Consider the following 10,728-nt stretch of genomic DNA (forward strand, 5'->3'; position numbering starts at 1 on the left):
CAGTCTGGCTCACAGGATGCCATTCTGGAGAGAAACGCGCAGATACTAATAAATTTCTAACTGGATTAGTCAAAAGGTGCCTGCAGAAATTGTGAAAACACGCCAATTCTGCTGCGGTCATAAAGTAAAAAAAGCCACCCTCTCCGCCCGTGTGCATTTGTCACACAACTGCCAATCACCCACCCACGGCATACCGTGGGTTCTCTCTAATTGGTGATCAAAAGCAAACTATCAGTCAGGCCTACACTAGTCCAGGAAAAATTGCCAAGACATCCTTCATTATAAAGTCTCCCTTAACAAGGTCACAAACTTTAACGGCAGTCAAAGTCTGAAAGAAGCAAACTCCCCAGCCCTGTGCTTTTGACACACAACGCAGAGTCACCCACCCAGTGTTAGAACTGTCCCTGGGCTGTTTGGCAAAGCAGGCCTTGACGGCAAGCCCACTCAATTTTGAGCGGCCACACTGGCTTGAACACGGGCTATGCCCGTGCTCAAGCGAAAACTCCAGTGGCTACCTTTTAGCGAATTCGCTTAGATATCAAGGGCCAAACGCCTGAAATTCAGTCAAAAATCGGCTGATGACACTCGATTTACTCAGCCTGGTTCACAGAAAGCCATTCTGGAGAGAAACGCGCAGATACTAATAAATAATTATCAAGGGCCGAACGCCTGAAATGCAGTTCAAAATCGGCTGATGACACTCGATTTACTCAGCCTGACTCACAAAATGCCATTCTGGTGAGAAACGCGCAGATACTAATAAATTATTATCAAGGGCCAAACGCCTGAAATTCAGTCAATAATCGGCTGATGACAATTGATTTTCTCAGCATGGCTCACAGAATGCCATTCTGGAGAGAAACGCGCAGATACTCTGAATTTCTAACTGGATTTGTCAAAAGGTGCCTGCAGAAATTGTGAAAACAAGCCAATTCTGTTGCCGTCACAAAGTAAAAAATGCCACCCTCCCCACCCCTGTGCTTTGGTCACAAAACTGCCAATCACCCACCCACGGCACACTGTGGGTTCACTTTAATGTGTGTGTTATACTTTGAGAGAGGCTAGTAAGTAGATTAAGAACATTGCTCTTAAAAATATTGAAGATCCGTTAACATGATTCATGATAAGAAATAAGTATAAGCGTTCTCTGGTAAAAAGTTTTAAAAAGACTATGAGCTTTCGACAGACTGAACTGCTGTCTTCAACGGATAAAAACGAGTAAAGAATAAAAACGAAAAAAAAATTAAATATAACGAGAAATTCGCATAAATTAAAAGATAAAAGCAAGTGGTAGAAAAATGTTCAAAAAGGTGATTGTCCGCCCTAATGGTTTTTGCCGTGTGCCATGTCTCCAATGTCTTTCTACTCCGGTTGTTCGCTTTGTCAATGATTTTAGAGTTGTTGAAGTCAATAACATGATTAAAAGTCCACGCGTGTTTTGCGGCATTTGAGCCTTTAGTACAATACTTTAAGTTCCCCATGTGTCCTTTTCTCCTAGAAGTAAAGGGTCCTTTAGTTTCGCCAATGTAGCTCCAGGGGCAAGATGCGCATGGAATTTTATAGATGACATTGCACTGGTCCTCTTCGGCAGGTCGAAACTTAGGGATAGGGAAATGCTGTTGTAAAGTTTTTACCGGTCTACTGGTGACTTGGATGTCATGTTCCTTGAGGATTCTTGTGACAGGTTCCGTGATGCCTTTGATGTAGGGAAGGACTGCAAAGTTGCGTCGGTTTGTTGGCTCAGCCCATTTAAAGAACATACCGACCAACTCTTCTGGAGTAGGTGTAGGTGGTGGAGGCCTCGCCCGTTTCTTATGACATCAGCTGCGATTTTTTTAGGATAGCCGTTGGAGTGTAATGCGGCGCAAACACGAGCAGTTTCACGGGTCTTTCCAAGTTGTGAGTTGGGGAGATTCAAAGCTCTATGCAGGAGTGCCTCAGCGGTGCTGATTTTATGTTTTCTGTCATGGTGTGAATGGAAGTCAATATATCTATCCGTATGTGTGGGTTTGCGGTAGATGTCGGCCAAAAGGTTTCCCTTATCGCGCGAAATGAAGATGTCAAGAAAGGGCAGTTGGCCGTTGGACTCGTGTTCGATGGTGAAAGAAATATGCTGATCGATTGAGTTCAATGAATCGTCGAAGGAGGCAACAGCGTCACTCTTAATAATGCAGAAGCTGTCGTCTACATACCGCTTCCAAAATTTCGGCGAGACAGTAGTCGCGTTGATTGCTGTTTTTTAGATTTCTTCCATGCATAGGTTGGCTACTACAGGGCTGACGGGGCTACCCATAGCACAACCGGGGATTTGTTTGTAGATGGTGTCATTATAAACGAAGAAGGATATTATGTCCTCGATATCTAGGTTGGTTCTGGAATGAAGAGACGAATCATCCTCTAATTTCTTCCTGATATAGACGCAAGCTTTGTCGACAGGGATGGAGGTGAATAGAGACACCACATCAAAGGAAACCATGGATTCATCATCTTGGATGTTAACGTGGGCTATTTCGATGGAGAACTCCTGTGAATTAGCAACTGAGAACCCATTACGATTTTGGATCTGTGCAAGGATGTCAGTGAGGAATTAAAAAGGGTTGTAAAGTGCAGAGCTAATGCAAGTCACGATCGGTCTGAGAGGGTAGACGTCTTTGTGGTGTTTGATAGAACCGGGGATCGCTGATTGAATGCCGTCAGTAGATCTTAGTTTAAAATAAGTACAGTCATCAATCTTTTGTTGTCCCTTTAAGTTCAGGAGCGTCGCGTTCAAATCACGCTCGATTTGACCGAACGGAGATCTTGTGACAACTTCATAGGTACTTCGGTCCGCAAGGAGAGACTCCATTTTACTGTCGTATTCTTCTCTATCCAACACAACGAGGCAATTTCCTTTGTCAGCATTTATGGTGACTCTGGAGCGGTCTTTCTTTAACTCATGTAAAGCTTTGCTTTCTTCTTTAGAGATGTTGTGATTAGGTAAAGAAGCCCTTAGGAGAATCGATGCCGCAGAGGTTCGTATTTGATCTTTAGATTCATCAGGTAAATATGAGATAGAGGCTTCAATTTCGGCGACAAAGTCCTTAAGAGGAATTTTGGACGGCGTAGGGGTAAACTTCGGTCCTTTTTCCAAGAGCGGACGCTCGGAAGGAAGGAGTGGTTTCTTGGGGAGTTTAACAACCCAATTGTTTTTATCCACCACATCAAAAGGACAGTTGTGGGAGGTCTTCAAGTTATTTAGCTTCTTATCGTGTCTTGCTTTGATGTTGTTCCGTACAGTATAAGCTCTTTTTTGTAAGAACTGTAGAGCGGTTGAGAACCAATTTATCCCAAAGTCACTGAGATTCAAACCGCCAGGCGCTCATCCAATCTACAAACGTATCATGGACCGTGCTAGCAAACACTGTATGCTTGCCAGGATTTCCATTTGCCATGATCAAAACAAATCAGCAAACAAGATTTTTATTGACAACGCCAAGCGGGAGCTTTCTTCATTAATTGATGATGCTGCCCTCTCGTCCTTAATACAGTTCTTACAAAAAAAAAAGCTTATTCTGTACGGAACAACATCAAAGCAAGACACGATAAGAACTTAAATAACTTTAAGACCTCCCACAACCGTCCTACTGATGTGGTGGATATAGGCAATTGGGTTGTTAACCTCTCCAAGAAACCACTCCTTCCTTCTGAGCGTTCGCTCTTGGAAAAAGGCCCGAAGTTTACCCCTACGCTGTCCAAAATTCCTTTTAAGGACTTTGTCGCCGAAATTGAAGCCTCCATCTCATATTTACCTGATGAATCTAAATATCAAATACGAACCTCTGCGGCGGCGATTCTCCTAAGGGCTTCTTTACCTAATCACAACATATCTAAAGAAGAAAGAAAAGCTTTACATGAGTTAAAGAAAGACCGCTCCAGAGTCATCATGAAAGCTGACAAAGGAAATTGCCTCGTTGTGTTGGATAGAGAAGAATACGAGAGCAAAATAGAGTCTCTCCTTGCGGACCGAAGTACGTATAAAGTTGTCACAAGATCTGCGTTCGATGGATTCGAGCGTGATTTGAACGCGACGCTCCCCGGTTCTATCAAACACCACAAAGACGTCTACCCTCTCAGACCGATGGTGACTTGCATTAGCTCTGCACTTTACAACACTTTTTAATTCCTCACTGACATCCTTGCACAGATCCAAAATCGTAATGGGTTCTCAGTTGCTAATTCACAGGAGTTCTCCATCGAAATAGCCCACGTTAACATCCAAGATGATGAATCCATGGTTTCCTTTGATGTGGTGTCTCTTTTCACCGCCATCCCTGTCGACAAAGCTTGCGTCTATATCAGGAAGAAATTAGAGGATGATTCGTCTCTTTATTCCAGAACCAATCTAGACATCGAGGACATAATATCCTAATTGAATTTTGTCCTGTGCAATAACTTCTTTGTTTATAATGACACCATCTACAAACAAATCCCCGGTTGTGCTATGGGTAGCCCCGTCAGCCCTGTAGTAGCCAACCTATGCATGGAAGAAATCTAAAAAACAGCAATCAACGCGACTACTGTCTCGCCGAAATTTTGGAAGCGGTATGTAGACGACAGCTTCTGCATTATTAAGAGTGACGCTGTTGCCTCCTTCGACGATTCATTAATGGATAATTACTGAGGCACATGGCATTATGAGAAATATTGCAGCCAGCTGAGGCCGTAGGCCGTAGGCCGTAGGCTAAATAAACAATATTTCTCACTCGGTCACCAAGTGTAGAATAAGACTTATGTAAAGGAAAATTTAAAAATAATTCGTTGCCAGATCGCAAAGAGTAATTTGCACCGGTCTTAATGGAAATAAGATCACTTATGTAGGACGGCGCTGAGCCACTGATTGCCTTGTACGTTAAAAGTGCTATTTTGAACCTGATTCTGTAGATTATGGGAAGCGAATGAAGTTTCTTCAATTATGTGTTAATGTGACAGAATTTACTTTCCTCATAAACTAATCTGGCGGCCGATTTTTGGAACCTTTGAAGCTTGGATAACTGGTAGTCAGGTAGACCATACAATAAGCTATTGCAGTAATCCATTTTGAATGTGACAAAAGAGTGCACCAGTGTTGCGGCCGCTTCTTGCGTTAAATATTTTCTTATGCGTCTTATATTGTGTAACTGAAAGAATGATGCACTGCAAAGATTGGTCTCATGTTGGGACATATCAAATGTATCATTGAACCAAGTACCCAGATTCCTAACAGATCTGGACTTGGTTATCAGATGATTTCCCACTCGTATGCGAGTTACATTGACTTTAGCTAATTGCTGACGAGTTCCGATCATAATAAAGTCAGTTTTGTCGCTGTTCAACATAAGACTATTGTGCTGAGTCCATTTCTTGATGTCAGCAATGCAGGCCTCCATGGCATTCACAGCAGCATCTTGACACAAAGAGTTGCTCGGGCTGAATGAAAGGTATAGCTGAGAATCGTCTGCGTATAAATGAAATTCAGGTAGGTGAACCTCAACGATATCAATTAAACTGCTACAATAGATGTTAAATAACAGCGGGCCAAGACAGGACCCTTGCGGAACGCCACAGTCAAGATGGAATGACTTCGATAGTTTATAATCAACAGCTACCCGCTGCGATCGACCAGATAAGTAGGAGCAAAACCATGATAGTACTGTACCTCCGATACCAAGCTTCGACGTCATGCTCTCAAGTAGAATTTCATGATTCACTGTGTCGAACGCAGCACTGAGATCTAACAGCACGAGAAGAGTAACATGTTGCTTATTCATGTTAAGAAGGATGTCATTACGGACCTTTAGTAAGGCTGTCTCAGAACTGTGATGGCATCTATATGCAGATTGGAGAACTGGGTACAAGCCATGGCGAGACATGTGAGACTGCAGTTGGTCCGCAACAGCAGTCTCTGTCAGCTTGGAGATAAAGGCCAAATTGCTGACAGGGCGGAGATTATTAAACAACATTTCGGTCCCGGGTTTCTTTAGTAGGGGGGTGACTATTGCTTCCTTCCATTTGTCGCCAAAGTGACCGCGCTTTAAAGACATATTGATAATTGTCGTAATAACAGGTAGCAGCTCATCTAAGCACTGCACAACCATTAAAGTTGGCATGGGGTCCAAGCAGGAGGATTTCTTGGCCGAGCGGGATATTAATTTCCTGACATCATCCACAGAGAGAGAGTATTAAACTCCGTTAATGAAACATCAGCACTACGTGAAACAGTAGTACCATGGAAAACGATGAACTGTTGGATTCCAACTTCGAGTGGATGTCCTTAACCTTCCGAAGAAAGAACTCTCCAATATCATTAGCCATGTGCCATGTGCCGAAGTAATTATCTATTTTAATTATTGATCCCCATGAAATCCTATTGTTGTGTGTCGGTGTTGGATCTTCGATTTTGGTCGCACGTATGTGAGATAATTGTGATGCTCATTGCTATTGTTCCCTGTTTGTGATGAATATATCTTCGATTTTAATGATGCCGAGGATTGTTATTGTAGCTCGTTGTTATAGTCGTTCAAAACAATTCCAACGATGGAATTAATTCCTGCAAATGTGTGTAACACTGCAAATTTGCATACTTTATAAGCCAGAGAATTTAGTCATTTTACTCAGTGCGAACCTGGGTTTAGAAAGACGATGGATTCGTCGGAAGACGAAGGGTTATTTATTACACAGAGTTCTACGAAAGCAGACATCTCAGCAGAAATCCCTGGGTTTAGAAAGACGATGGATTCGTCGGAAGACGAAGGATTATTTATTACACAGAGCTCTACGAACGCAGATATTTCAGCAGAAATCGAAGGTAACGTCGTGTAACGTTTGGACATTTCTGTCAGTGCTTTAATTCTTTATCGACTTCTAAAGGCGGCGTTGCCATTTTCTTTTTTTTTTAAATAGAGCAAAGATTTAGAACGCCAATTACCGCTTCAGAATGCGAGAAGTTTGACAGAAGCTGGGTATCAGACTCCAGCCGCCGAAAATGGGTGTGGGTTTTGAAAGTCTTTGAGGATTGGAAGAAGTAGAGAAATGAAGCGGTTTTGAAACAAGATTATAGTGGCGAGGCGGTAATTCAACAAGATATAGAGGAGATGTCGGACGAGATGTTGGACTTTACATTGGCTATCAGTTTTTACATTTACATTTTTGCACTTTATTCATTAAATTTCCTAAAACAGGCTGCAATATTTTAAATAATTGTAGCCTGCACACTGCAATATTTTTGATATTACAGCCTGCACACAGCAATATTGGTAATATTGCAGCATGCTTATTTGGCGCGTAGAATTATATTACCCCTGATAACTTCCCTGCTTAGAAAAAGGACCGCTCCCGTTTTCCTCAGACAGTTGTTCTAGCATTTTTAATTAAAAACTGCACTTGTTGATTTAATGCAGACAGAGAACAATGGAATTTCATGGGGATTAGTAATTATTTGAACTCAATCGATCAGCATATTTCTTTCACCATCGAACACGAGTCCAACGGCCAACTACCCTTTCTTGACACCCTCATTTCGCGCGACAAGGGAAACCGGCAAGATTTCCGCACAGGTCCCTACTTCATTATACATACACTCCTTTGTTTCAAGAAAACAATAGCGATAACAATAGACGTCCTTTGGGACTGTGGCGCTTTGTTCTTTCTTTTTAGAGTTTTTTTTTTTTTAAGTCTATATGGACTTAAAAAAAAACGGTCGAACTTCTTTATGAAATACGGAAAATAGAACAGTTTTTACTGCAATTTCGGCACTTTTCCTGCAATTTTACCCATTTTTCAGTTTTAGAATAAGCGCAAGAAGTGGAGTTTCAAGCAATCGTTGTAATAGGGTTCAGATTCGCAAACATAACAAACAAACCAAATAAAAGTACTGTCATAAGAAATTTAATGGCTACCTGCTCTTTTTATCGTGAAATTGTTCTTCCTGTCTGCTTAAAAATTCGCCGAGACACTGCAAAGTGTATATTTTCTTCCTTTCCTGTATTTAGGATCACGAACGGTGCATTTAGAGGGATTTTGCGATTTATCGCTCTTTGTAGAGATGGGCAAGGTGCTGAATGATGCTTCCAAGTAAATGTCTTTTCAATGCCCTGCTGTGGGCTTGTTTGTCTGGGTCGACGAAGTTTAGGCGATGGTTAACTGCGGTGAGATGATGTTAGCCCTTGTCTTGTAGGCAGTTGTAAACTTTCCGGCCACAGGTAGCTAGGGCTAATATTTTTTCAAGGAAAGTTTACGGTCAGAAAATTATATGTGTTCTGGCGGATTGAAGGCTATCCATTGCAGTAATTTCTTGAGCATCGCGAAACAGATCCATCTCCCGATGCGTCACTTTGTCTTTGCCAACTGACTGCGTTTTCACACAGGTTTTGGACAAGGAAGACGAAAGTAAATTGTTTTCTTTGCACCACTATATGCACAACTCTGGAAAGGCTATAAAGCAGGGACAATTTCCAAATGATCAAATCTCCCATTGCTGTGACCCTTTTACTTCGGTAGCCATATTGATTTTTACGAAGACACAAGTTTGCTTCAAAAGAAGGGAAATATGAAACGATTTTAATTGCAATGAACTCGTGCATGAAAGTTTCCCATGAAAGATGCACCAATCAGACTTTAAGCGTGGTATACTCTTCCATGCAGTGAACTTATAAGTGTGCCGCACGCACGGGGCATGAAGGAAAAGCAGGTCACAGTTCACAGCAACACTGGAAAACCTAAAACTATCACAGGGACTAACCTTAAGCCTAAACAGTGCCTTTAGTCGTAATTAGGGTTACGGTTAGCGTTATTAAAGGTATGGGTTGTTTCAAGAGTAGTAAAACAGGGATCTCTTAACGGTAACCTACAAGTGTAAGTTCGATTGTAGGTGCTCGGCGCGGCACGTGTATATAATTGCGTATCATTGTTATGTAAATAGTCAGCCAGAATTCAATATAAATATAATTTTTAAAGTGTGTATTAGCAACTTGTCAAGTTAGCTCAGTGGTAAAGAGCAGGGACAAGTAATCCGGAGGTTTAAAGTGGGTCGGAGTTCAATGCAAGCTGCGAGTGTCATATCGTGGGATGAAATGGTAGAAAAAGCCGCACGGGATCTGGAAATAAAAACAAGATGAAGGGATAGAAAGGGGAAAGCTGGGACAAAAACGAGTAACGGTGTGGGCGATGAAGGGAAGAAGAGAGAGAGGGAGGGAGGGAAAAAATGAGATCCGTTTTTATTCATCCCGTAAGTACAAATTACCCATGTATATTCGGCTCTCTTGGGTATACGTATTGTTCTACAAAACAATAGCGCGAATGAATAATTAATTTCTTCTGCGTGCATAATGAAGTAAGGACCTGTACGGAAATCATTCCGGGAAACCTTTTGGCCGACATCTACCGCAAACCCACACATACGGATAGATATATTGACTTTCATTCACACCATGACAGAAAACATAAAATCAGCACCGTTGAGGCACTCCTGCTTAGAGCTTTGAATCTCTCCAACACACAAGTTGAAAAGACCAGTGAAACTTTTCGTGTTTGCGCCGCATTACACTCCAACGGCTATCCCAAAAAAATCGCTGCTGATGTTATAAGAAAGAAAGCGAGGCCTCCACCACCTACACTTACGTACTTCAGAAGAGTTGATCGGTATATTCTTTAAATGGGCTGAGCCAACAAACCGACGCAACTTTGCAGTCCTTCCCTACATCAAAGTCATCACGGAACCTGTCACAAGAATCCCCAAGGAACATGACATCCAAGTCACCAGTAGACCGGTAAAAACTTTACAACAGCATTTCCCTATCCCTAAGTTTCGACCTGCCGAAGAGGACCAGTGCAATGTCATCTATAAAATTCCATGCGCATCTTGCCCCGGGAGCTACATTAGCGAAACTAAAAGATCCTTTACTACTAGGAGAAAAGAACAAATGAGTAACTTAAAGCATTGTACTAAAGGCTCAAATGTCGCAAAACACGCTTGGACTTTTGATCATGTTATTGACCTCACCAACTCTAGAATCATTGACAAAGGGAACAACCGGAGTAGAAAGACATTGGAGTCATGGCACACGGCAAAAACCGTTGGGGCGGACAATAATTCGTGCCAGCTCCCAAGACAATATCACATTCTCTTAAAGAAACACTAATTTTCTTAGCATTTTTAAGATTTTTTCTACCACTTGCTGTTATCTTCTAATTTATGCCAATTTTTCGTTATATTTAAATTTCTTTCGTTTTTATTGTTTACTCGTTTTTATCCGTTGAAGACAGCAGTTCAGTCTGTCGAAAGCTCATAGTCTTTTTAAAACTTTTTACCAGAGAACGTTCATACTTATTTCTTAACATTGCTCTTAACAAATAAATGTAATATAAGCAGTAAGAACTGGCTAAGCAACTAAACAAGCCAGATTTCACTGGCGGATGAGGGAAGAAAGAGGGGTGGGGGGGGGGGTGGGGGTGAAGGTGAGGGTTCAGGCCGTGTAGGTACACGGGATGTGTTAATGAACAACAGGACATGTAGGTATACATGTTGTCGGTCAAATACGTTCTTAGGTTGAATCCTTTTTGACCTAGGTTAAATCCGTGAACCGCATTTTACATACAATTCTAGACATATTTAATTGGAACACTTAGCGAATGGTCCAGAATCATCGTGTTTCAAGATCGTAGCTTATACCACATTCCCTTCCCCCCAATTCAATGTTGTGTGAGAATTTTTCG

The 10,728-nt window shown here is 41.8% G+C and overlaps 2 pseudogenes; one reads left to right on the top strand and one right to left on the bottom strand.

The window, feature by feature from the left end:
* Positions 1-2,476, bottom strand: part of LOC138055620 (uncharacterized) — a 2,627-nt pseudogene extending 151 nt beyond the window's left edge.
* Positions 2,477-4,270: 1,794 nt separating this feature from the next.
* LOC138055621 (uncharacterized) lies at positions 4,271-10,154 on the top strand (annotated as a pseudogene).
* The last annotated feature ends 574 nt before the right edge of the window (positions 10,155-10,728 follow it).

Source organism: Montipora capricornis, chromosome 7 (genome assembly GCF_036669925.1).
Source record: "Montipora capricornis isolate CH-2021 chromosome 7, ASM3666992v2, whole genome shotgun sequence".
NCBI classification, from domain to species: domain Eukaryota; kingdom Metazoa; phylum Cnidaria; class Anthozoa; order Scleractinia; family Acroporidae; genus Montipora; species Montipora capricornis.